Consider the following 27688-nt stretch of genomic DNA (forward strand, 5'->3'; position numbering starts at 1 on the left):
AAAGCAATTAAACACCGATTTGCGAAGGAAGTGGAGGGAGTACCTACATGCTCACCACCAGCCCCTGGTTCAATCCCCAGGCACAACAATGGTAGTAGTAAGTTAACTACTCTGCTGGATCCATCGATAACTGCTTTAACTATACTGCCAATAGCCTCTAGTTTGAATGATACATCAGGGATTGGTGGTAATGCACCGTTGGGGGGCCTGGGACACTGCTGCCACTAACAATGAGCAACGGGAGCCTTGCTGATTCTGTTACTCCTGATCAATGCATTCCTTGAACTGTAGTCCAGTTAAACACCCAAGCCCCAGTCCACCATGAAGCAAATGATAAATTGCAGTCTGATTTGCTAGACCTTTCTACAGAAGTCACGGCTGATTCAAAGGAGTCTGAGGGAACTGAAGCCACAGACAAGTTTTATTCTATGTCAGATCGCTCTGTCTCCTTGATGGAGGATGGGGGAGAGCTAGAATGGTCGGACTACGACAGCGAGTCTGGTGACTGGCGTCTGAGCGAGACATCTAAAGATGAGACTGCATTTGGGGGTGTCAGCACAGTCCGCAAGGTTATTAAACCTAAAGTCTGCGGTCAGCCAATGCTGAGTAGTGACCCGGGCTCTTCATTATCAATGTCAGGCCAGCTTACCCCAAGGAATGCAGCTGACTCTGCTACACTTACAGGCCCCTCATTAGACCCTCCGGAGGAAGTGACTTTATCCATAATTTACCAAACTATTATGGCCCGTTGTGAGGAGACGTGACAGGAGAGTGTGCGTACGCAGGGGCCTGTCGTAGAATGCAAAATTCAATTTGCAGAGTTGCGAAAACCTGCTCAGACATCGCTGACAGGATTGGTGAGGCAGAGGAGCATATCTCCATCCAGGAACATGCGGTGGCGGCCCAGAAGGGACTGGCGAGCGTGATCAAAGATCAGCCGTAGGACATGTTATGGAAGCAGACCGATTTGGAAAATAGGGCTAGAAGAAATAACTTGAGGATTTTAGGAATTGAGGAAGATTTTAGGCTGTTTGTAGTGGAATTATTTACTGAAGCCTTTCCAGAGGTCACGTAGTGGGATTGGCAGCTGGAAATACAGCTGGCACATCGGTTCCCGTTCAAGAAAAGGCAATTTTCTGGTCCTTCCGGCACTACTTAGCCAAGCCACGAGCAATTTTGATCTGTTTAAACAATTTTCTGGCTCGAGAGAGGAATTTATGATCTTGCTAGACCAGATAAGAGGAGGGTGGGGAAGGGCTGCAAGTTTTTTGTTAGACCAGATTTTTGTCCAGTAACAGTTGAGCGAAGGTGGTAGCTTCGCCAGCTAATCACTCTGTACCAGGCTAAGGGTGCGCAGGCTTTCCTACTCTTTCCATCTAACTTGAAAGTAATTTTTAAAGCTCAAACAAAGTATTTCGTTTCTGAGATACAGGCAAAGGAGTTCTTGGACTCTATCTAATTAATACTGTTGGGTATTGGGGTCAGGGGCACTAATAGATAGTGATGTAGTATACTGCGGGCTGATCTGATCATATCTGTTCTTTTCTATTTTTTCTGTTTTAAGTTTGTTTTGGCTAAGTGATTAGGGTCAGCCTCCATATAGTGTTGGTAGGAGGGGTAGGATCCAGGGGAGATGGGGGGGTAACCACCCTAAACCATCGCAAGGACTACGGTCATGTTGCCTTATAAGGGGGGTGAGGGGGTGGGGTTGGGTTGGGGGAGGGTCTGTGGTGGTTTCAGGGTTTGGTGGTGGGGGATGGTTTGTTGGTGCTGTTTGTTTCTGGTTGTAAGGTCGAGCTGAGGGAACGTGTGTGCTGCTATTGAAAGCAGAATTTGTTTTGCTAAATTTGGGATAATTATGATGATTATTGTGATAAGTGAAAACTTGCCTTTGGGTTGTGGAGAGTAAGACATACATTTCTTAATGAATGGTGCGGAATAGATTGCGCTTTTGCTCATGGAATATCTGTGGATTAAACGATGGAAAAAAGCATGGATTGTTCAAATGATGCAGGTAGATATATTATGCCTTCAGGAGACCCACATTCCATGGGGTAACCGGGGGTCCTTAAAATTGCCTGGATATGAGCTAGTGGCCTGCTTTAGTCAGACCTCTATGATTAGAGGCGTGGCTATTTTGATGAAGGAAGGTGTAGGCTGTTTTAAGAGAGTTAAAGAGGATAAGGCGGGCAGGTGGGTGATTGCTGAAATGGTTATAAATAATTGTCTCCCATCTGTCTGCTCAATCTATGGGCCTAACTTGGACGACCCCGAGGTCTTCAGATGTCTTAATATTGAACTAGCAGTATGGCCACACCGAATGATGTTCTGCGGGGATTTCAATATTAATTTGTGTAGTCAATCTAATCTAGTAAATGACCGAAACTATGTAGGCAGGAAATTCCGCGTGTTTAAGGCCCTGCAAACTTTAATTTTTGAGCATGGCTTGATGGACGTCTGGCACTACCATCATCAAGACAAGGATGGGTATACATACTACTCTGCCCGCATAATAAACCGGTCCGTTTATATTATGCCTTTCTCTCTGATCAGTATGTAGGGACGGCCACTATCGAGCTTGTGCCAAGGATTTTATCAGATCACAATGCCTTAGTGGTTGAGTGCCCTTGGGAGTGTCCTTTTCAATATCTTAGATCCTGGACATTCGAGAGGAAGCTCCTTTTAGATCAATTATATCAGGATCACATGGGACGATGGATTGCAGAGTTTATGAATCTCAATAGGGGGACAGCCTCTGATTGTATAGTCTGGGATACGTTTAAAGCTGCGCTACGCGGAGAAACGAAAAGCTTTGCCACTCATCGGTGGAAGAGCAAGCAGAAACAGACCAAAAGTCAGTTAGAGGAGTTACGGGTGGCAGAACTGGAGCTAGTAACCAATATTCGTCTAGGTCACAAGATCGCTCAAAGTCAGAGAGTGGTTGCCATATTAAAAGCTAAATTGTTGGAGTCTTTTGGCCAGGATCTGGCGGCTAAATATGTTAAATTTCGAACATTGATGTATAAATTTGGTGAAAACTCTGGTAAGGTCCTTGCTAAGAGACTCCAGCAAAAGAATGTGGCAAATCGTATTGACCGAGTTTTGGACCAGCAGGGTTGTATTCAGGATACCCAACAGGCTGTAATGAATGTATTTATGAAATGTTATGCTTCATTATACACTGAGGAGTCCAGTGTCACTCAAAGTCAGAATGTGGTGGATGATTTCCTTCAGACTATAGATACCCCAAGGATTACAATAGAAGAGAATGAGGTACTATCTGCCCCATCACTTGGAAAGAGGCGGAAGTGGCAATTAAATCTTTGGCTAATGGTAAGGCTGCTGGTCCCGATCTTATTCATTTAGAATTTTATAAGACCTTTTCTGTTCTGGTGAGCCAGGATTTGCTAGCAGTATTTAGGGCCGTACAGGTTGGTGTTATTCCTGATTCCTGGTGACAGCCTACGGTGGTATTATTCAAAAAGAAAGGTACATCTGAGCTGAATCCCTCTTCATATCGGCCAATATCACTTATTAACAACGATAGTAAAATCTACTCTAGGATCCTTCCTATTAGACTCACGCGATTTATAGTCCCCCTGGTTTCATTAGGTCAACATGGGTTGATCCCTGGCAGGGACACAACCGACCATGTCCGGCGCATTATTGCACTCTTGGATTGGGCGCAGGTCACGGGTTCCCCCCTTGGGGTGATCCTGTTGGACACCGAGATGGCGTTCAACAGGGTCTCCTGGGGGTTCCTGTGGTCCGTGTTGCGCTTGAAAGGGATTTCGTATTTCAGGGCAAGCGTCAGGGTGCTTTAACATCAGCAGGGGAACCAGACAAGGCTGCCCCTGCTCGCCCCTGCTATTTGCTCTGTATATTGAGCCTTTTCTTAATATGATTGAAGCGAGCCAGGATATCTCTCCAGTCAGGGTACAGGGGGTAGAATATAAGACATTGGCTTATGCTGATGATATTGTTGTCTTAACTGAGGATGTTGGATCTACCTTCTTGGCCCTAGAGACTTTGCCTGCTCAATTCGGTGCCATGTCTGGCTACACGTTGAACATTACAAAAACTCAAGTCATCCAGTCAGAAAGTATGCCCCTCTCTGATGTATCTGCTGTAACAGAAGCTACTTACCTAGGGTTCAAATCTCTCCTGCGGTAGCTCAGATTCCGGATTTGAATTATCTTCCTGCCATTGACTCTCTCCATACCAAGCTGGAGAGGTTAGACCATCTCCACCTGTCACTCTTTGGACATTGTAATGCCTTGAAAATGCTAATCCTTCCAAAGTTTTTATATTTTTTTAGGACAATTCCTCTTTTGACTTTGCAGCTAACGTTGGTCAGGGCGGAAAGAATTTGTCAGCGGTTCTTGTGGGGCTATCGCCGGGTAAGGAGATCCGCAAAATGGACCTGTCTCCTCAGGGAATGGGGGGGGGGGGATGGGCCGTTCTTAATCTTTCATACTATTATTGGGCCGCCATGCTACAACATTTTGGTTCACCACTCGTGGGCAATAGGGCAGATCTTCCTTTTTGCATTAGTCCATCTATATATGATATTGCCCTGGGTGATGCTGCTAAGGGTGTTCTAACATGTGTGCTAGAGCCGAGCTACTTTAAAAAAATGAAATTCAAGGTTAGTTGGGCTCTGTTCTCTTTCTGGCAGAAAATCCGTTGTAGGGTAGCCATCCCGAAGATTAATTTCTACTCCCTTTAATGCCGTGGGTGTGCTACCATCTATATTTCAGGAGAGTGTCACATTTAAATGGCAGTCGCTGGGCTTAAAAGAGGTTAGCGATATGGGTCTTGATAGCCAGTTGACTTTTTTTCCTCTTTAAAGGATAAGTTTCATTTGCATTCTAATGATTTTTTTAAATATCTCCAGGTCAGGAGCTTTTTGGATAGGCATTACCGTAGTACTTCCATTCTGTACGACAAGATTGCTTTAGTTGAACTTGTTAAGAAAAGAGCTATAATAGGAGCCTTTTATTAATGTCTTTTATCAGATCTGATGACTTGGATCTCCAGAATATTAAGTGGGCGGCGAAATTTGGTATCCCAACACTGGATTTGAAACAGCCGCTTGAATTAGCCAGTTATGTCTTAGTCTCGGGTACTCTATGCACACAAAGTTATATGGCTATGTTCTATATCGTACCCCGGCCAAGATTGCTAGATGGGGGGGTGGCAAGGGTGATTCCTGCTGTAGGTGTAAACTTCATGCAGCTGATGCAAATCATATGTTCTATTCATGCCCAAATCTGAGGGATTTTCTTAGGGACTTTGAGGTCTTCATGAATCAGGTGCTTACAATTCCGGTTAATATCTCCCCAGAGTTAATAATACTGGGTTGTGAACATCCAGGAGCTATTGAAAGAACAAGGTATACTCAAGCATTTTTGTTTATTGCTATGGCAATGATACGGTTATGTATAACTTCACAGTGGCTAAGCCTGGAGGCTCCTACCTTCTGCAATTGGAGAGCTAGAATTTTAGCTTGGTATAATTTGGAGTCTTCTGTGTATTTGTTAAGGGGGAGAAGGAGGCGCCAACTGACCTCTAAGATCTGGGCCCCTCTAGAGCAGTGGTCTCTACTTTGAATTATCTGCTGTTATATCTATTCTTGATATTCTGGTCCCTTGTTTTTCTCTTTTTCTTTTTTCTCTTTTTCCTATCTTATTTTTTTGTGAGAATTAATTTAATGTTATCTATTCTCTCCACTGACATCAAATCTCAATATTCTTAGCAAGTCAAACGTTGTTATTTTTCCTGATCTAGATTTATGTATGTACTAATTTTGTTTCCCCAACTCGATATATTTTGTTATTGGTGCTATGGACTTTTTTTCGAAAAACAATAAATAAAGTGAAAAAAAACTGAGACAAGCAGTGGTACAGTCAAATGTGCACAATATATGTGGTCCCTTAACTCCTTGCAGACTACAGAGTCAGTCCTGCAAAAGTACAGGTAATAGTCAAGCTTGTCTGGAATCACACTAGGGGGCCTATTACGATTGCGGTTTTTCCGCCTCCTCCGGGCCGGCGGAGGCCACCGCCGGCCCGGAGGATGCGGAAAAAACCGCAGCGGACCCACCAAAGACCCATCGCCACATTAGGATGGCTGGTGGGTGCAGGTTTCTGTCCGCAGCTTTTCCGCCGCGGTTAGCTGACAACCGTGGCGGAAAAGCTCTAATATGGTGGCAGTGTCTCTCCATATTAGGATGGGCTTTAAAAAATGCTTTTCCGCGGCGGGTTTTCCTCCTGACAGGTTTTTCATCCTGACAGAAACATGTCCTTATCTAATCACTCTGCTGAAAAATAAGTGCTTATAAACTTATCCTGCTGTCAACTACTAGCACTCTAGGAACCCAGTCACTGTCTATGCACTTGCAGAATGACTCAGGCATTGAGACAAGCAGTGGTAGAGTGAAATGTGCACAATGTATGTGGTCCCTTAACCCCTTGCAGACTACTGATTCTGTCCTGCAAAAGTCCAGGTAATAGTCATGCTTGTCTGGAATCACACTGGGAGTCTGTGTCCACTCCTACAATCATCCTGACCTAAGTATGTCCTTATCTAATAACTCTGCTGGAATATAAGTCCTTATAAACGTATCCTGCTGTCAACTACTAGCACTAACTATAACGTAGGAATTTCAATGGTTTTGTACGAGTGAAATGTTCAACTGACTATAACACCTCTAAAACCTATGGCTTTCTCAGTGAATTTCTAAGATTTTTTAAATGCTAATTCCTGACAATAACATGTCTGAAATCTATGTTTCTTTCAGTGAATTTCAAAGGTTTTTTAAATGCTAATTCCTAACTATAACGTGTCTGAAACCTATGTTTTTTTCAGTGAATTTCAAAGGTTTTATAAATGACACTTTTGAAATGTATTAATTGTTATATTTATTTTTTTGATACTGATTTACTACAATTTTTAAAACGATTTATTTTTAGACATTTTATTTTTTAATGACATTATAATTATGTTATACATTACATTACAAAACATACTTTTCTCAGAATGAATTACTTTAGTTGAAATACTTTGCAAATGGGCAATAGACTTTTAAGTACAGTAGTTACAGTTATTGCAATGGGCAACACAATTTCAAACACAATGCAACATTGAGCTCAACGGGAATTTCTAGTTAAATGCAATTAGCTGCTTTATGGATTACTTTTCTATCCACAGGACTGGATACTAGATTCTGTCCTGGGACATCTCCTGTAAACAGTTGAGTAAAAGCGTTTTGGTTACAGTAATGATTTTTAAGGAATATTATTATTTAAAAGTTGAAACTTTTTCACATAGAATCACCAATGTTATCCTTTGGGAGGAAATGCACTTAGCAGGTAAGTAGTATTATCGTTACTTTTTCTTACTCAGTGGTGGATACTGGATCCAGCACTGGTGCATCTCCTGTAAACAGTTGAAAGAATGCTTTAAGTCATACAGGCGATTTTTAAGGGATGTTTGTAGTTTGTGAAAATCGACACTTAGAAACTTTTCTGGTGAAAACCAGACAATGGATTCCTATGGAAGGAAATACAAGTTATTGGTAAGTACAGTTAGAATTACTTTTCAGGATCAGTACTGACTTCAAAGATCCAGCACTGAGGTCGCTCCTGATAACAGGTGAGTAAATCGGAATATGTAGTTCGACTGATTTTAGAGGAATATTTATATGTTTAAAAATGGACAGAAACTTTTTCAGCAAAAAGCAGGCACTGATATCCTATGGAAGGAAATTCAAGTTACGGGTAAGTATGGTTAGAATTACTTTTCTGGATTAGTACTGGGCTCAAAGATGCAGCACTGATGTCTCTCCTGATAATAGGTGAGAAAATTGGAATTCATAGTTCGGTTGATTTTAGAGGAATATTTTAAAGTTCCAAAACTCCATACTTAGAAGAATTTCCAAGTGAAACAAATCAATGTCAGCCTATGGAAGGAAATTCAGGTTACTGGTAATTACAGTTAGAATTACTTTTCAGGATCAGTACTGAGCTCAAAGATGCAGCACTGACGTCTCTCCTGATAACAGGTGAGTAAATCGGAATTTGTAGTTCGGCTGATTTTACTTCAGTCCAGTATATATAGAGCCACTTTCCTACACCATCCCCTACCGTCACCACTGTGCAAACATGCCCTGTGGCGCACTTTAAGTTGGGGAAAATATTCCCCTTCAATCTTGAGGGTTCCTAGAGTCCAACAAGCCCACTAGGTACATCCAGTAAGCGCCACAGAGCTGCGTAGTAGAGAGATGTAAAAAAGGGCACAGCCTGCACCACCTCTCTGCAGTGGCACTTCCTGGAAGCACATAGTGGGCTACTTGGCCCCCATGGTCCCTCAGGATTGAAGAGGAAATTTTTCCCCAACTTAAAACGCGCCACAGGGCATGTTGCACACATCACCTCAGGCCTGAGGTGACATGTCGGCAAACATGCCCTGTGGCGCGGTTTAAGATAAATAATTAATTCCTCCTCAATCCTGTGGGTCCCTGGGGGCCAACTAGCCCACCAGGTGCCTCCATTATGCGCAAGGGGGCTGTGTAGCAGAGAGGTGTTCAGAGGCCACGTCCCTTTTTACAACACTCTGCAACGCAGTTCCGGTGCCAGTTGGCCCCCAGGGACCCTCAGGATTGACAAGGAATTAATTCCCCAACTCAAACCACTCCACAGGAAGTGTTTGCACACATGTGAACTCAGGCCTCGCCCCCTCCCTTCACCACTGTGCAAACACGCCCCGTGACATGTTTTAAGTTGGGGATTAACTCACCTTGAATATTGAGGGTCCCTGGGATGCAACTAGCCCACCTCCAGTAAGCGCCCAGAGCTGCGTTGCAGAGAGGTGTAAAAAGGGGCGTGGCCTCAGAACACCTTTCTGCAACGCAGCCCAGGCTGGAGGTTTCTGGTGGGCCAGATGGCCCCCAGGGACCCCAGTATTCAAGGGAAATTTGTTCCCCCTCTGCAAAAGCGCCAGGGGGCGCATTTGCAGAGTGCTACAAGAAGGCGGCGTGGCCTCCGGCGCAATGCGGCCATTATCCTGAGGCCATTATCGGCCCGGGGACCCCATCCCCCAGGGCATGGCCCTTTTTTTATTTATTTGTTTCCAAATAGGAGGGGGGCTGCCTGGCCCCCTCCTTAGGCCATTTATGGCCCCGGGGACCCCATCCCCTGGGGCCGGCCTTTTTAAAAAATAAATAAATCATTTTGGGGAGGGGGTGCATGGCTTCCCTCCCGGGCTACTTTAGCCCCGGGGATCCCATCCCCCGGGGCTGGCCTTCTCCGTTGGGGACCGTGGATGGGTCCTAAATCCCCCCACGGTCCCGCCGGCCCCCTGCCTCCTTCAGGAGTAGGCATTGCTTTTACACACCAGGAGCTGCTAAGATGCAGCCCCCCCTGTGGAAAAACATTTGCTTTGATATTTGGAAGAGATAGCAGGTTCCCTGCCAAAGAGCAAAGCAGTTTGCTATGACAGGGCGGGAGCCGCGAGGCTACTGCCCTTCCATAGACTACTACAGTGACCCGGGGTGGGGACCCCGGGACACTGCAAGAGCCGGCCTGGGGGGTGGCGGTCCACAGGGCCACAACAGTGCTCCAAGAGGGGGGCCGAGCGGCCCCCCGCCCATGATTTACAAAGCCCCGGGGGTGGTGGTCCCCGAGGCTGGGAGGTCCATCATGGACCCCCCAATTAGAATCTTTAGTGCCCCGGGGTGCGTGGGGGGGCTTGAGCCACCCCACGCAGGGTGTTTTTTGTTTAAAGCCCCAGGGGTGGCGTTCCCTGAGGCTGGAGGGGGATGTGTGCCCCCCGCAATGTTCATTTAGTCAAGCCCCGGGAGTGGCAGTCCCCGGGGCTCGGGGGGCCTTAGAGGCCACCCTCAGTAAACTATTAAACCCTGGGGGTGGCGGTCCACGGGGCTGCGGGCAGCCGTGTGCCCCCCGCAATTGTTCATACTTTTCCCCGGGGTGGTGGTCCCCGGGGCAGTGTGGGGGGATTGGGCCCCCCACACTTTATTTTTAACATGCCCCCAGGATTTGGCCCCCCGGTGGCTAATTAGCATTGAAGCGTGGGCTTTGTTTTTTTTGTTGATCGGCATGATCCACACACCCAGCACGGATTCTGCCGATTTAAAAAAAAATATTTTTTTTTGTTGGGGGTCATTGTGAGACCCCCTGAGCAGGCCCCCTTTTCGCGTTTTGCGTGTTTTTTTTCAGAGGCACAAGATGGCTGCCAACACTTCCTGATTTGGAGTGTTGACAGCCAATTAGAATACAGCTTGTGCACAGCAGGGTGCGCTTAGGGTGTGCGGATCCAGCGCGGCCACAGATAAATATGTGATTTTTATTTCGATTTTCTCAGGAACTACTGAACGAATTTACACCATTTAAGCAAAAGACATGAGTCTCAACCCAGGTCTACCTTCCTGCCAAATTTGGTGTAATTCTGTTCAGCAGTTCGGGCTGTAGCTGCGATGAACAGTTCCTATGGAAAATGTTTGCGCCCCCGCTTCACGAATCACCCAGAGACTTTCAGGATAGGAGCGATGCAGACCAAATCTGAAAAGTGTCTGACCAACTGAGTATGATGCGAGTTAGCCGCTAGGAATATTCAAATCCGAACCCGACGCCATTTAGAATGATTTAGCCATACTGGGCAGAATCCCTATGGGCCCAGCTTCCAAACAACCTTTTATGATGCTGGATTCAGACAGCCTTTCCGAATCAATCAATCAATCAATCAATCAGGACATTTGTAAAGAGCACTACTTACCCATGAGGGTCTCAAGGCACTGGTGGGATGCTGCTACTGCTCAAATAGCCAGGTCTGGAGGAGTCTTCTGAAGGTTAGCAGGTCCTGGGTCTGCCGTAGGAGGATGGGGAGGGTGTTCCAGTTCTTGGCTGTGAGGTGGGAGAATGATCTGCCACCGGAGGTCACTCTTCGGATGCAGGGGACTGTGGCAAGGTTGAGGTCAGCAGAGCGGAGCTGGCGGTTGGGGGTGTGGAAGCTGAGTCATCTGTTGAGGTATGTTGGTCCGGTGTTGTGGAGTGCCTTGTGTGCATGGGTGAGGAGCTTGAAGGTGATCCTCTTGTTGACGGGGAGCCAGTGCAGGTCTCTCAGGTGGGGTGTGTTGTGGCTGCGGCGAGGGATGTTGAGGATCAGGCGAGCAGAGGCGTTTTGAATACGCTGGAGTAGTTTCAGAAGTTTGGTCGAGACTCCTACATAGAGGGCGTTTCCATAGTCCAACCTGCTGCTGACAAGGGCCTGGGTGACCATTCTTGTTTTGGTGGGGATCCACCTGTAGATCTTGCGGAGCATGCAGAGGGGGTTGAAGCAGGAGGACGAGATGGTGTTGACCTGCATTGTCATGGAGAGAGTAGAGTTGAGGATGAACCCTAGGTTGAGTGCGTGGTTGGTGGGTGTTGGGGCTGTTCCCAGTATGGTCAGCTGCCAGGAGTCGTCCCAGGCCGAGGGGGTGGAGTAGAGGATCAGGACTTCTGTCTTGTCTGAGTTTAGCTTCAGTCGGCTGTTCTTCAACCACTCCACGACGGCTTTCATTCTATAGTGGAGGTTGGTTTTGGTGGTGAGGGGGTCCTTGGTGAGGGAGAGGATCAGCTCGGTGTCGTCGGCGTAGGAAATGATGTTGAGGTCATGCAGTCGGGCGACATGGGTGAGAGTTGCCATGTAGATGTTGGACAGTGTTGGGCTGAGGGATGAGCCCTGGGATACGCCGCAGATGAACTCAGTGGCTTCAGAGCGGAAAGGGGGAAGTGGACGCTCTAGGTTCTGCCGGAGTGGAAGGAGCTGGTCCAGTCCAGAGCCTTGTCTTGGATCCCAGCGTCGTGGAGTCGTCTGCGTAGAGTGCAGTGGCAGACAGTGTCAAAGGCGGCTGACAGGTCCAGGAGGATGAGGGCCGCAGTTTCTCCATTTTCCAGCAGGGCCATGATGTCATCGGTGGGGGCGATGAGGGCAGTTTCGGTGCTGTGGTTGCTGCGGAACCCAGACTGGGATGGGACCAGGATGCTGTTCTCCTCGAGGTAGTGGGTCAGTTGTCCGTTGACGGTCTTCTCAATGACCTTCGCCGGAAATGGGAGCAGGGAGATGGGCCGGAAGTTCTTGAGGTCCTTGGGGTCAGCCTTGTGTTTCTTGAGTAAGGCGCTGATCTCGGTGTGCTTCCAGCTCTAATGGAAGGTTGCCATCTCGAAGGAGATTTTGATGGATTTCCGGAGATGGGGTGCAATGGTGGTGCTATCTTTGTTGAAGATGTGGTGTGGGCATGGGTCTGACGGAGATCCGGAGTGGATGGTGTTCATGATTTTGATGGTGTCTTTGTCGTTTATGTTGGTCCAGATGAGCAGGGGGTCGGTACGGATGGTGTCCGTGGGTATGAAGGTCTCGGTGGTTGTCGGGGCGGTCGTGACATTGAAGCTGTCGTGGATGTCCACGATTTTGCGATGGAAGAAGGTGGCAAGGGAGTCGCACAGGTCTTGCGAGGGTGGGATGTCATTGGTGTTGGAGCTGGGGTTGGAGAGTTCCTTCACGATGTTGAAGAGCTCTTTGATGTTTTGTACATTGTTGTCTAGGCAGTCTTTGAAGGAGGCCCTTTTGGCTGATCTGATGAGGTGGTGGTGTCTGTGGGTGGCGTTCTTGTGGGCTGTGTAGTTGTCCGGTGTCTGCTCACGGTGCCATTTCTTCTCTAGGTTTTGGCAGGTGTGCTCCGAGGCCTGGAAGTCTTCAGTAAATGAGCTGGCTTTCTTGCTGGTGTGTCTGTTGGAGGGTTTCTTGAACGGGGTGAGGGTGTTGGTACAGTCGTCGATCCATTGTCTTAGGTTGCGGACAGCAATGTCGGTGTCGGTGGGGTCAGCGGGTGAGTTCCAGGCGAGGGTGGTGGTTAGCTGGTCTTTGGTGACTTTGCTCCAGCGGCGGTGGGGATCTGTTAGGTGGGGTGGTGCATGGTAGGTTTCCTGAAGTGAATGCAGTGATGGTCGGTACAGTGGAGTTCATTGGTGTGGTTAAAGGAGATGTGAGAGCTTGCGGAGAAGATGAGGTCAAGCGTGTGACCAGAGGAGTGGGTGGGAGTTGTGACGAGTTGTTTTGAGTCCGAGGTTGGCGAGGTTGTCGATCAGGGTGGTGAAGTTGTGGTTGTTGTGGTTCTTGAGGTGGAAGTTTAGATCCCCGAGAAGGATGTAGTCTGTGGAGTCAATGCCGTGTGTACTGACGAAGTCGGCGATGGAGTCGCTGAACTGTGGTCAGGGTCTGGGGGTCTGTAGACAAGGGTTCCTCTGAGAGTGGTGTGGATCTGGAACAGCAGGTGTTCGGTGGTGCAGAGGGTGTCGTCGGTGTTAATTGAGACTCTGAGAGTGTTCCTGTGGACGATGGCGATTCCTCTTGCTGTCCCTGTGGGTGATCTTGTTGTCGTCCGGGATGGCTATGGCGATGTCGGGTGCCAAGGAGGGGTTCAGCCAGGTCTCCATCAGGAAGACGACGTCTGGGGAGGTTGAGTCGAGTAGGTCCCAGAGTTCAATGGCGTGTTTCGGTTAGAGCAGGTGTTGAGAAGGATGCATCTGAGGTGGTTAGGTTCTTTCCCCGTGGGTGGATTTGCAGATCGGATGCTGGTGAAGCTGCAGTTCCGGCAGGTGAAAGGCCCTTGCATACGTTTCGGGGCGGCCAGAAAGCAGGTGTGCGATCTTCTGATGTTGAGTGCGTGGAGGGTGCTGGCATCGTAGTAGCATCAGGTGTCATGTCATTTATGGGGGCTAGGTGTTCTGGCGCTGGGTGCGGGCCAGGGGTTCTGGTGCTGGGCGCGGTCCAGGTGTGGATGTACAAAGACAGGCTTGCCTTAAGCACGCCTTTGGCGTGCCAGCGGCCGCCATATAAGGGTAGGTGGGAGTGCGGAGCAGCTGGGAGGTGGGAGCGGGACGGCAAATGGACGAGCAGGGGGGCAGGGCCGCAGGGGTCACAGAGGCAGGAACAACGAGCGGGAAGAGTGGGTTGGGAAAACACAGAAGGCAAGGCACAACAGTAGAGAGTGGAATAAATGGAGATTAATACAGCACTAAAAGAAAACAGTGCAACAGTACAGGCACAACAGTACAAAAGAAGGGAAAAAGCAGGTGAATAATATTGCACTAGAAGAACAGTGCAGCAGTACAAGGTACAATAGCAATGTGGCAGTGCAAAGGGGCAGAGCGAGCGTAAGAGCAGCAGCCTAGAACCCGCAACAGTGGCAGCAACGGGCTCAGGGGCCGCAATGCACAGGTGGTGCTGTGTGGCGTGGGTAGTGACCTGCCTGCGAGCAGGGTCAAGAGTCGCTCCCTTCACCGCGCAGTGGCACCATATGAAGGGAGGTGGGCGGAAGCAGCAGCTGGGAGGCGGGAGCGGGGCGCCGAATGGACGAGCAGGGAGTGGACTGCATGAGATTCAGCGTCAGGAACAACGAGCAGGAAGAGTGGGTTGGGGAAACACAGAAGGCAAGGGCACAACAGTAGAGAGAGGAATAAACGGTGATTAATGCAGCACTAAAAGAAAACAGTGCTACAGTAGAGGCACAACAGTACAAATGAAGGGAAAAACAGGTGAATAATACCGCACTAGAAGAACAGTGCAGCAGTACAAGGCACAATAACAGTGTGGCAGCGCAAAGGGGCAGTTGAGCGAAGAGCAGCAGCCTAGAACCTGCAACAGTGGCAGCAGCGGGCTCAGGGGCAGTGATGCACAGGTGGTGCTGTGCGGTATGGGGAGCAACCTGCCTGAGAGAAGGGTCAAGGGTCATTTGACCGACGCGAGTCAGGGGTTGGAATCAGACTTTGGGGCCTGTAGCGGGCCCCCTGCACCCGAGCCTTCCTAATCAGGCTAGTTGGGGTACTCATGGGTCCCACCTTACCACCCATGCAGTCAATGGGAGTCCAGCCAATTCATATCTGGAAACATCCGGATGCATTGTACTCGGTTGATCAGACTCTCCCAAACCGAGTTGGTTGGAAACCATTCCCAAATCGATTCAGGCAGAATGATTGCATCGGAACTGCATCGGAATCAGGCTCCAATTATTTACCATAGATATTTTTTATTCAACATTTTTGTACTTACCTGTTGAAGTATAGGGATTCGATATTTTTGCATCCTATATTTTTTCATCAATATTTTTTACATCTATATTTTTTACATCAATATTCTGTCAGTGAACTATCTCTGAATGTAAAGAATGAAAGTAGGAAACAAGGAAAAGGGTTGTGTATTATGTGCACAGAGATGCTAGGAAGATTGCCAAGAGATGACGGGACAGCAAGAAGATTAAGATTCCCAGTATTGAGCCTCGAGGGTCACATACCAGAATCAATATAGTGATGGAGAGTTTGGAGCACCAAGAGGCTGAGAAGTTTCCATCAGTAAAATAGTGTCAGTAGCAGTTGAGAGCATTTCCTGTATTTCCGAAGTTGATTGGAAAGACAAAGAAAGTGGTATAACCAATGGTATCAAATGCTGGAGGGATATGCATGACTAGAAAATAATCATTGTGTTGGGCAGAGGCTATGATGTTCGAAATGTGGGCAAAGGCAGCTTCTGTGAAGTACAATGCTGTAAAATCAGATGAAAGGGGACTGGCAGACTCTGAGAAGTGAGGAAGGATGGAAGACAATTAAAACCCAAGAATTCAAGAATTTTATTAAAGAACAAAATTTGCAATACTGAATGGAAGTTAGCTGGGGTAGGACTAGCTTTAATTTGAAGCAGGGGTCATAGGTGCCTCTATTGAAAGAGTGATTCAAGAGAGATATGGAGTAAGCTAGTACCTCAGAGGATAGAGCTTGAGGTTTCTGGATTTGAAGGCTGAAGGTTGAAGGCTGAAGGGTTCAGGTGGTGATCATGAGGGGCTGGAAATGAACCCAGTGGCTAACATGAGAAAGAAGGAGGAACAATGTGTAGAAAGGGTCGGAAATGTGGGAACAGTGCATGAACTTGGAGCAGGATTTGAGAGTAGCATGACGAGGCTCATTCTGATGTTTGAGATCTTTGAAAAGTAGTATGAAACAACGTCATCAGAAAAGCGGGGTGAGTTTGAAATAGGTGTGTGCAAGTGAAAGGTAGAGTGTTACTAGTGAGAGCAAGTGTCTGATTGTGTAACCATAGAGAAGATATAGGCAGATTTGAGAGTGAATGTGATGATATTGGGTGCATGTTTGTATACCTCAAGAAGTTCCGTAGCTAGTTTTTTTCAAATATGTAGGAGTAAATACAGGGAGTGGCAATACAGACATTGGATTATGAGAAGTTTGTACAAGGTTGAGTTCACCTAGAATGATAAGTGGCATAGAGTAGCCTACAGTGGCCTAGGGAGACCTATGCAGCCTGGATGCAACTAGATTGGCTTTCTCTATGGCTTATAGTGTCTTTAAAGGTCATGAAAAATTAAATTGAAGCTTTCTTTGGTCCTGCATCCTGACATGCCTGCTCGGTCTCTGAAATCCAACTTTTATTCTGTGTTCTGAATGCAAGGAAGGCCAGCAACTGTGGTGTTCCTTGGACTTCCCGGCTTAAAAATAAAAAATGAAACAGTTTTTCTATTGAGATTAGAAACAATGAGCGTAATTGCTCTAAACACTTGCATTGGTCTGCTCTATTTTGGTGGTCTAATATGTTGTCTTGCGCTCCTCCAGTTTTTGACATTCTCAGCATCATGAAGCAATTTGTTGCCTGTGCATCTATTAATAATAATAATAATAATAATAATACTAATAATACTACTACTAATAATAATAATAATAATAATAATAATAATAATAATAATAACACAAACAATCTTAATAATAATAGTAACAATAAAAATTATTATATTGATTATTGCAAAACAAAGTCATCAAGCCAAAGACTTTGAAAAGTAATAGGTGTAATAGGAAATGATGCTTGGAATAGGGTGATGCATGATGCTCAGTGAAATTTGAGACTGGTATGAGAACCATTCCTTTTCATATGCATCTACTGTTGTAATACAAACAATGCAGTAACAGTGAGGGGGAACAGGAAGTGTTTTATATTGGACCAGCTAATGAAGTCCAGTGTTACAGGTAAGCAGATGCTGTTGTATGAAATATCTTCATACTCAAATGAGATTACCTTTAACTGTATATAGTTAACTAGGACACCCTCATAAAACTAATAACGTGATTAAACACCTGCTAAAAGTAATCCATCACTTTACAGGCAGTCAGTGGAATGTTGTAAGCCAGTACAATTGTTATCTATTTTCACAGTTCAGCAGTAATCAGGAGATGGTGTTTTGAATCCTCTAGTTTTACTATTGCCAGCTAGGAAGTACTAGGTAAATCTGGAAAGCGTGATAATGTTCACTGTTTTTACAAGATGACAAAAGGAAAATATTTTGGTATTGATAGTATCATCTAAATTGAAAATTGCAGGCCTTAACTAGACAATGTTAACAAAAAGAGGTTTCCTAGATAGAGGAAAGCTTAATAAGAAACATTATAACTTATATATTCAGATACCTGGACACAAGAATGGACATTCTACACAAGGGCCCAAAGACCACAGCTTTTCAGCAGAGAATGATGGGTGCTATGCACTGACCAGAGAATGAATCCCCATATGTACTGACAGGTATCTGATATCATACGCAAATGCCCAAGATCACGGATGGAAGAAGCTTGTGATCCAGCTGAAGCACAAAAATAATTTAATACATTTCCAAATTTAAGCCACTGCTTACTTATTTATCTCTCAAACCATACTGGGCCCTTTACATTCAAAAGATTCACAACATTTCCCTTATCACAGAGTAAAATGGTCCTCTGATTGATCTCTCCGCTGATAGGAGGGATAGGAATTAGGGTATGTAAATCACAGCGTCATTCACCTAATGAGGATCATTTATTGGTGACTAACTCACAGGTAAGAAATCAGGCTCCAATGTACTATTCTCAGGACCAGTCTATATAAATAAAGTATTGCAATGGAAAGACCCAACCTCTTAAAGAAATTAAGTCCAATCAGAATTAGGAACATGAGGAGCTCGGCCACTACTACACAAAATAAAAAGAGCAAACTTGCTATTCTGAAAAGATTCTCAGATGTTCTCTACAACGCATTTAATCTCATTGGAAATATAGTACAATTCAATAAAGAACATCAGGACACAATAATAGACTCATGCAATTTAGTCAATTTGTTATTTTGTTAATGATCCAAAATCAATAAAATTGAGAAATCTATTAAGCCTTTCAGTCAAAAACATTACAATGCGTAGCCCAAAGCTACACATTTGATCCGGAAATCGAATACAAAAGAGGATGATTTTTTTGCAGCAGATACTGGGCCCTCCTTTTGATTAAAATCTCTGGTTCCTTATCTATATTGTCTCTTCCATATGACTTAGTTAACTGGCACTCACTTGTTCCTCTGATGGATCATGTATTGTTACACTGAGGAGTTGGATACAGGAGGTCTAACGTTTGGTATATTCAATGCTGATGAGGAATTGGATAGTCAATTCACATATACGTAATTACATTCATATAAGTAACTCTCAACACCAAATTGTATAAGTAAAGGATTATTACTGATAGTCTGAACTGTCTGAAGAAATTTAGCTGGACTAAAATCATGCAAACCAATAATTCTGTTATGTCAATAAAAAACAACATTAGTGTTTGATGTTCAGATATTTCTCTATGCGAATCTCTCCCTATCATTAATACATCTTTTGGAATGCACAATCAACTTAAGGAAACAAGTCATGATAAAATAGAGTCTATGGTTTAGTTAAATTCAAATTTATCAAAGATATCAAGAGGGCAATACAACATTAATAAATAATTAATATCTAAAGAATGTAGGACAGTCTAATTAGTTTAGACTTGCCATAAAATGAAAATGGATTAGGAGATTTTAGCAAGGACATGAAACATGACTGCTCATTTGCAATTTCCCATTGAGAAGGATCCCATGTATGGAGCACACATCACATGCGACAGTCCAAGGGAAAGGAGTGACCAGACTCCACAAAGGATGTAGTTGAACCAAAAGCAGTCCCTCTTAATTTCATCAGTCTGTCTGACCATCAGATTCTGGATCATTTCTTTCTAATAATCCTCAATTGTTCATCCGATCAATTTATAATATAGTCCTCTAGTTTTGGAGACAAAAACATATCCTCTTGTCTGGTGCACTTCTCAAACTCATCAACACAAGAGGTAATGCATCTGGCCATTTCAGAGACGTGTAAGGGCACACCTTCGCTAATCTAGATTTCCATGTACCATTTACCTAATCAACTAAGCCAGAAGCCTCTGGCCGATAACTGTAATGGAGCTTCTGCTCAACCTGTAGTGCCGCACACAACATTTATTGGACATCATTATGAAAATGAGTTCCTCTATTTGACTCAAGAGAAGTCAGAAATCCAAACCTTGGAACCAATTCCATTAACAATAGTTTTGCCACAGTCAAGCTACCATTCCTGCAAGTTGGATAGGCTTCAACCCATTTTGAGAAAATACACACACACAATAACCAAAATGCATCTTAGACTGTTGCTAAGGGGCACCTCAATGAAGTCTATTTGCATCACAACCTGAGTTTGTCTTCGATGGCTTGTTGTTGACATACCACACATCTGTGGCACAATGTTTCAGCTGTTACTCAGAATCTAGGATTAAATCATCCCTGTTGGAAAAAGTGTGCATCATTGCATCACTTCCTACATGTGCCAGAGGATGATAGTGTCTCACCTTTGGTGGCAATAAACTATCAGGGAATACAGGTTTGCCATCTGTGTAAACCCAAATATAATCACCTCTTTAGGTACAACCTGCATGCACCCAACCGTGCTGTTAAATTTCTGTCACCTCTTCCGGCAACTTCCTCACGTCACCCCATGTATCTACTGCTGACACTAATAAGTTACAATGTGTGACGTCTGATGTTCCTTTCAGTATTTCCACATTAAAGGCATGCACATTTAATGGAGAATACTTTTGCCATCTCATCGGCATATTGGTTCCCGACTGCCACATAGTTGGTACCTTGTCTCAGAGAAACGCACTTCACAGCTGCAATTTGGGCAGGCAATTGTAGGGACTGCGAAATGTTCCTCACATACTGCCACTCTGTATTGGTGAACCAGAGGATGTCATGAACCCACACTGTGACCACAATTGCCCAAAGTCATGCACGACCCCATAGTTATACTGACTATTTATGTAAATTGTAACACTAGATTGCTCTGAAATGCTGCACGGTCGGGCTAGCATGACAAGTTCTACAGCCTGCACAGAAAACACACCTTGCAACCATAATACTTCCACAACAACTCCAACTGTACACACAGCATAAGCAGCTTTCAGATTTCCTTCATTGTCTCTAAAACAAGAACCATCAAGAAAACAACACATGATCAGTTTCAGGTAATGGGTTTTCCGAAATATAAGGACAATCATGTTCAACCTCATCAGTCACATTCTTATTTCCAGGCAATGGCATCAGAGTAGCTGAATTTAGAATCATGCATCTTTTAAGTGTCACATTCCCGGCACTCAATAGAATCTGTTTGCGCTTAGTCAGACAACTATTTGTAAGATACTGTGTACGGGCACATGTCAACAATATCTCCAATGAATGGGCTACAAATACAGTCAGTAGGTGTCCCATGACTTTATTATACTGACTTCATATTGTTCAAGACTCATGCATGCAGGTGCAACTGCTTTCAGGCATCCAATCAAAGCAGCCCCAACAGTGTCAAGGGTCGCCGGAAAGTAGATGATCGGTCCGTGATTGCTTCAATGCATTTGTGTCAGCACTGAAAGAATGCAGCCTTCTCTATCACTGCAAAATAACACAAAGCATTTGTTGTAGTCTGGCATTTCTAATGCTGGTCTCCTGCAGAGTCCTCACAGTGAAGACTGTCATAAAACTGCCATCCAAGGGTACCCAATCAAACACATCTTTGTTTTTCAAATGTTGTCAATGAGAAATTTGGTATCCATTGCCTTCGATAGCCCACCACTCCTAAGAGCATGCGGATTTCCTTTTGTCTTGTTGGAGGATTCATATTAAAAATGGCTAAGATTCTTTCCTGTGACACTTTTCTCGCTCCCTTCTCAATGTGATGTCCTAAGTTCAAGACTTCTGTTTTGCAAAACTGTAACTAAGTTGTGGAAACCTAATGTTCATTCTCTGCAAAGTGGTTTAAAAAGGCAATAGTGTCTATTCTGCAAGCTTCCTTTGTATTTGACTCCATCAGTAGGTCATCAATATATTGCACTAACACTTAATGATATGGCATTTTGAGAGACTCAAGATTGTTTTGATTGAGGAGCTTTCCGTATACCCTTGTGGGACTCGGCACCATGCCAAAACAAAATTGCCAAAACGGAAGGGGAAAATAGATTGGCTATCCTCATGCAATGTAATTGAGAAAAATGCCTGACATAAGTCAATAACCGAAAGCCATTCAGCTTCGCATTTTATTTGAACCAATATCCCAGCTGGATTTAGTACCACTATACAACATGGAACAACACAAATCCTGCACAATACAATACTTGCCATTTGGCTTCTGCAAGACAATAATGGGAGAGTTACATAGACTTCCCAATATCTCCTTTAAAATCCCATGTTCAATCATTGAGTCAATAACAGGAGTAATTCTGGAAATTGTATCTGTAGTCAAATTGTATTGTGTGAAACTCGGAAATTCTACATTCGATTTAACAGTAATTCATACTGGTTCAACACCTTTGATCAGTCTGATATTTTGACCTGTCAAGTCCCAAACTTTAGGTAACGTGGTATCTCTTAATTCAATGGACATATCATCATTTTTCCGGAGAGGACACATTCCCACATCATATTTTTGCCGGGCAAGTTTAAAAACGACAGGCCTGATTCACAAAGGTAAGGTAAGACGAAAGTCTAAATATACCCCTTTTGGTATTCACAAAGAGCATTTCCTACTCATAAAATACCCTTTGTGAATACCAAAAGCCATAAAGTAAGACTTTTGTCTCAATTCGCCTTTGTGAATCGGGCCCAACATCTTCGTCATTTGTGTGTAACTCGACACCTCTTTGTGTGTAGTAGATAGAGCAATTTAGCTTACATGGTAGTTCATGTCCAAGCAAATTCACTGGACTTGTATCACACATCCCACATTGATGTCGATCCTCAAAGGACCCTATTTTAACTGCGACAGGTACTGAAATTGGGTGGACAACTTTTTGTTCCTAACTCCTACAACTTGGATTCTTTATCCTGAGAGGGGTAGATTAGGAATCTCTGCTGTTCTTATAGTATAGTGGGTAACACCAATTTCAACAATGAAGGAGACATGAGTCTCATCCACTTCTCCATCCACATAGGGGCCACTTTGGTCTACCTCTAAGGCTACGCCAAGCACACAGTTCTCTTTCCCTCTCAGGCACCGTCAGGCTGGCGGTAGGCCTGAGCGGTAAATTCCTTTCCGCTCACAGAATTTGCAGAATTTGGGTAATTTCGCGTTCTGCAGAGAATGCGAAATTGCCCACAATTCTGCGTTCTGCGACTTTGCGAAATTTTTGCTTGTTCGCATTATCAAAATGCGTGTTTGCGAGACATTTCTCCCGAGCATGCAAACTGCAATTGCGAACGGGAAAAAAGCATCGCGAACAAGCAATTCTGCGTGTTCGCGGAATTCCTGCATGTTCGTGGAGATTTTTTACCATTTTGCGGAGATTTGCGTAACGCGATTATGCAAATTCCGCCCACCCCTAGCTGACTGGTCCTGGTCAAAATCGTCTAACTGAATCAAATACTGTTGTCCTATACTCTGATTCTGATAAGTATTTGTGTTCATTTGAGAATCCTGATTTACATTTTACCTTTGCACATTCGAATTTTGCATTCTTTCACCTTGTGCCCATCCAGTCTGACTCGTGTTATTTCCTTGCCACTGTACATATTCTACATTCCGCATCTGAATTCCTGTATTATTCATGATCAATTTAAAATCAGGTTTCCAATGCCAAGGTTTGCCACAAGCATGATATGGATTCATTTTCTCCACAGCGACATAACAGCAACAGTTCTAGTGTCAACCGTATTACCATGACCTCTACCTTGTGGCTGAACATTCTGTTGCTAGATACCATTCACACCCTGCATCATCAGAACTTGATTATAGCATCCCTGTTTCAGGGAAATATTGTCAAAACTCATCTGATTCTGACCTTTGTGAATTGCTCTCATCTGAGCAATTATCAACTTCTCCTTTAAATTTTGGTGTTTTATTTCAATCTTATCCACACAATATTTTGATTAGCGCAAAATCTCGTCTAGTGGCTTGCTCTGCCAACAAAGCAATTGCTGTCAAACAATGTTAGACATTTCAGGTCTTAAACCAGGTACAAATCTGAAAACAAAATGTCCCATATCTTTCATCTGGACATTATCCAAACCACTATATGGTTTGAAAGCCTGTACCAATCTCTCATAATAAGCATGAATGTCTCATTTAGGTCCTGACTTGTTCTGTCAATCTGAAACCAATACATCTCTTTAGATGAAATCTTTGTCTTCAAGTGATTTATCACCTGCTGATATTTCTTCCACTGATATTGGTGCTCCAGTTCTAGGATCTGTAGTGTAGTTCCTATATTCCCAATAGGCTCTGCGCATTGGAATAATATATCCTATAGATTTGATGTAGGACTTGACAACTTTGCTTCCCCAAGAATACAACTGATTTTCAGAGTCGTGGAAACAATAGATAGATATTTTACGCAGTCAATCTGCATGCTTCGTTTCATCAGAGGTGCAGAGAAATGGAGAGACAAGTGTTTTCAATAAAAGGGTTTTGTTGAACAGTCTTCTTTCACATGCAATTGAAGTGAACTGCTACAATCGTAACACTGGTTGCCAAGTATAATGCGTACAGTAGGAAGAGTATTATAAAATAATACTGTTAAAGCATTGCATGGTTCTAGACCATAGATGAATACATACATAAATAACAAGGGCTAAAACGTACTCAACTGATGCTTCTAAAATACGCATACACCAATGTAACTAACCTAAGTCTGGTATGAGGAAAGAAGTAAGTGAGGTGTAGCATAGGTTTAGTTTTTCTTTGCCAAGATCTAACCAAGATTTCTCTTAGGGTCTAATCAGTTCCGTACCTTGTTTTTTGAATGAAGGACTCGATTTACCAACTCCCCATGAGGGGAGATTGGAAACACTGGAGCTGGATTCCCAGCGAGAGAAAGGACAGCTTCTCGATCAGTGCGTCAGCTGGAGGTCGGCTTCCTTAGGCACTTGCTGTAGCGAGTTGCGTCTGGCAAGTAGATAGTTGAGCTGCTCTGAACCACAGTGTGCTTGCTAGGGCAAGTGTAGGCATATTTATACCTTGAAGGTGCCTAGTTTGACATAAAGTCAGACATAATAACATCATCAAAGAACCCCAAGGTAATGGTAGTTCTTTGAAAACTCCATGATTTCTAGGACAAATCAATATTCAAGCAAAGGGATGTCCCTGACTGCTGAAGCCGAGTTTTCTAAGAAATCGTTGTGGCTTTTTGGAACAAGTGGAAGTAACCATGCCTGTATTTGGACTGGATGGGTTATGTCTAACTATGGGTATGATTTCTATGTCTATATAAGGGCATTGTGAATTATACCTATATAAGGGCATGAATCTGTAAATTCCGCTGGGATTCTAAAATGCTACACAACACCCACTCCACTTTATTATGTTCGATAGTACTAAATTCTAACCACTTTTAAACATATCTAAAGCATGATGTGTAAAGGAAATCCCCCCCAAAATACATAGAATGCATTTGAAATGGTTGTACATGAAAGATGCGAATTTATGCTGTACGCATTTAACAAAGCAATATTTTAATTCATTGGAAAATGCTTATCAGAATGAGTCATGAAATGCCATTTATGAAATGGCTCTTAAATACAGAAGAAAGGTCGAGACCATTCCATGACAGAATATATAAACTGTCTATGTTGTGGACAAGGTCAAATATTGTCACTTGGAAGTGTTTCAAAGAATTTTTGTTCTCTAAGAATAGTTCCAAAAAGTTCAATTTTGGAAAAAGTCAAATCGCAGAAAAATAGAGTTCTTAAAGTTGGAAGTTTTGTTTTGAAAAGTGATGGTCGAATACAGAGTCCCATAGAACGCTGTGTGCTAACTTAAAAAGTACATCTCGTTGTTAGGAGAAAACATAAAATCCTCTAAGCTGGCAAAGAAATTGTCTACCACAGTAGGTGAAAGTTGGACCACTTCATTAAGTAAACCGATTGCACAAAAATGTGAAGCATCGCCGTCAGCGTTAGCCGCATTAGCAATGTTCGTCGGAGATGGAGATGGTACCTGTGTGCCTGCCGATCCACGTATCTCACCGTCAGCAGATTGCGTCTGTGAGATCTCAATGAATACCGTCATCAGGATTGGTAGCCGCTGGGAGCAATAAGATGCATGGGCCGTTACCGAACCAAGCAAAGTATCAACATCCGTTGGCAGTGCTGATGGCACTGCTAGACAGACGTCCAACACGCATTCTTATCCACATAGTAGGCATCGTAGAACAGGTAAGATGCAATCTTGCCAGATTGGTCGGAATGATAGGAACCAAGTGGTATTCTTAAACGAGCCAGGCCCAGAATCTGTATCATGCGCTCACGACACTTCATTGCCAGGAGAGTGTTCTCTATGGTAATCTGGGTGTCGTTGCTGACCAGACTTGCCATATCGGAGCAGAAGGAACAAGAATAGTATTCCTGTTACGAGTCCCAAAATGAGAGGCCGGCCGCTGAACACAGAGTGCACGAAGTTTGGAAAAATGCTGAGGACTGCTTCAAAAGATGCTGACAGTCCCGAAAAAATTGTCTTAAATACATGTACAATACCACTGGTATCAGACATGTTCAAGATACGACCTAACATTTCTACGAAATGTACGGGCAGTTTGTGGATAAAAGGGCATGCATCTCTGCAGAGGACCTTGCAACTTGTAGTTCATACGTCTCTTTGGACGAGGTCAGTGGCACAGTTTTTTGTAAAAGAATGGCTTTCATTCTGCTTAAAGTATCAATTCGAATAGAAGAGATGTTCAGTGAAGGCCATAACGGCGACTCCCCGTCTGTCTTGGCTTTAGGAAGCAATACTTGCATATAACTAGTGACCCTGGCTGACACAGTTACGATAAAGGCTGTTCCTGGCAACATGCCACAACAGCTGTTGGATCTATCACTGCTGCTGGAGAACCTCGCAGGTGGCAGGATAAGTTGGTTGAAGAACCATCACAGGCTCCATGTAAATTAATACCCTGACATAAAAGTGTACCACTTAGTGCGCTTTTACATTGTGTACCACTAAGAAATCCTTCTTTTCCCGGGTTGACTTTATGTATTCCTTAGCCAACCTTTCATACACGGCAACTGGTATGTTTGAAGCAGTGATTGCAGCTACGAAAGCCGTTTGCACAGCTGCCTTCGCGGCTTCATCAGCCAATGAATTCCATGCAGAGTGACCGCCATCACGCTGATGACTCAGTGTATGGATCACGTGAGTCTTTTGTAATATTTTTTGTAATTGAACTACTAGTTCCCAAAACAACTTATGCTTGATAGTGCCACCTTTTGCATCTTTGAAACCGTTTTGAACCCAGTTCTCCAAGTATTCATTGTAAGATTGAAATGCAGTAATACGAATCACACACTGTGAGTGTGGGGAATTCGCGATCAGTGTTTTCAAGTGCCATCTTGAAAGCCTGTAGTTCAGCTCGCTGAGCTGTACAGTCTCCGAGAGATTGTGTTTTTGTGAACATAGGTCAGAATTTACCAACGCACCAGCGACATTTAACAATCACGCACACAGCACTATAAGCCTGTTTACCCCCAATTGCGGGCTGTGCTGATCCGTCTGTATAAATTATACATTCGTATTTTCTAGAGGCAGAATCTCAGTGGACAGAGGACATACTTGTTCGTATTGTAGAAATTCTTGAGTTTTCAAATAGGGGTCAAAAAACGTACTCAACGTCTGTTGCTGCAAGAGAGTTAACCCATTGTATCCATCGTGGATGTAAAGCCTTTGCATTCAGAATGCTTGCTTTTGTCACTGCCTCTAAGGCAGGTACAAGAGTAACGACCATTATGTGTTTACCCTGTTCGAGAGCTCTCTCTTTTGCTACTGCAGTTTGAACCGTTGTCAGAATTTTTTCTGTTGAAGTGAATTTCATTTTAGCTTGTGTGTACAAGTGTGATTTTTAAGCAATTGGTACTTTTTCACCTCCATTAAAGGTTAAGTACGTAAATCCGCATCTTCCTGGGATTATTCTGATTACAAGGTTGCGTACGTTTACGCGTGTCTGTAAATGTGATGTTGCTAACATGTCTGTTTGCACTGAACGCAACATTTCTGTGTGTTTTTGAGTGCAATTAGTTGTTTTAAATTCAGGTTTGATTGGTTCATAGAGAGGTTTAACCCTTTCTGCATAGTTTAGAATGTAAGTTCTTCCAAAATTTAGGAAACCTAAAATTGACTGTAAGTTTTTCAGCGTTTTTGGTCATTGGAGCAGCGCAAACTTTTCTAAAAAGTTGTCTGCCAGGCTTTTGCCTTCACTTGATAACTCATATCCTAGAAAAAGGACGTTGATGTGAG

The sequence above is a fragment of the Lissotriton helveticus genome, chromosome 4_1, assembly GCF_964261635.1.
Source record: "Lissotriton helveticus chromosome 4_1, aLisHel1.1, whole genome shotgun sequence".
In the NCBI taxonomy this organism is placed as follows: Eukaryota; Metazoa; Chordata; class Amphibia; order Caudata; family Salamandridae; genus Lissotriton; species Lissotriton helveticus.